The sequence below is a fragment of the Alligator sinensis genome, unplaced genomic scaffold (genome assembly GCF_000455745.1).
Source record: "Alligator sinensis unplaced genomic scaffold, ASM45574v1 scaffold1895_1, whole genome shotgun sequence".
NCBI lineage: Eukaryota > Metazoa > Chordata > Crocodylia > Alligatoridae > Alligator > Alligator sinensis.
The window spans coordinates 16,148-16,885 of NW_005844005.1; positions in this window are offsets into that span (position 1 = coordinate 16,148).

The following is a 738-nucleotide window of genomic DNA, read 5'->3' on the forward strand; positions in this document are numbered from 1 at the left end:
ACAAATGTGATAAATTGTAGACTAATAGAAAATTAGGGCTGGAAGCAGCGTCTGGTGATCGAGCCCCCTGTACAAGGCACAATTATCCCTATCCAAACTACCCCATACAAAACCTTTTTCTAAACTGTTCCTAAAAGTATGCAGTCACCTGGTCACACCACTACAACACAGGATTCACAAAGAATGCAGCACCCCCGCTCCATTACAGAGAAAGGACCCTCATCCCCCACAAGTCTCTACCCATGTGTCTGTACAGTAAACTTCCTTCCTGCTCCCAAATGTGGTGATTGGCAGGTCCCTGGGCGGACAGGGAAAACCCTTTAGCCTGGGCTGCAGCCAACCCCCAATGCTGCTGAGGAAGGCAGTGTTGTTGGGAGAGAGAGGCCTTGACACGGTTAGCAACAGAAAGATGGAAAAAATTACTCCTGTCCCAACGTTGTCATTAGCAAAGCCTAGACACATTGGCCCACTGATAGACACAGCCTGTTACAAGCCACAGCGAGATCCTCTGACATGTGGTCAGCAGTGGGTCCAATGAGAGACTCTTGACAGTCCTTCTGGCTTCACAATCTGTGAATCCAACATGTTTGCCTACAGACTCTGCTTCTGAGCTGTGCAGGGCTCTAGGGAGATAGTCCCACAAGACCTCCCAACATATCCATAGACAACTCACTGACTGCGAGTTCAGTCCCTTCATTGCAGTAAAGCTCCAAGGCAGCTGCACGCCCAGCTCTTCTT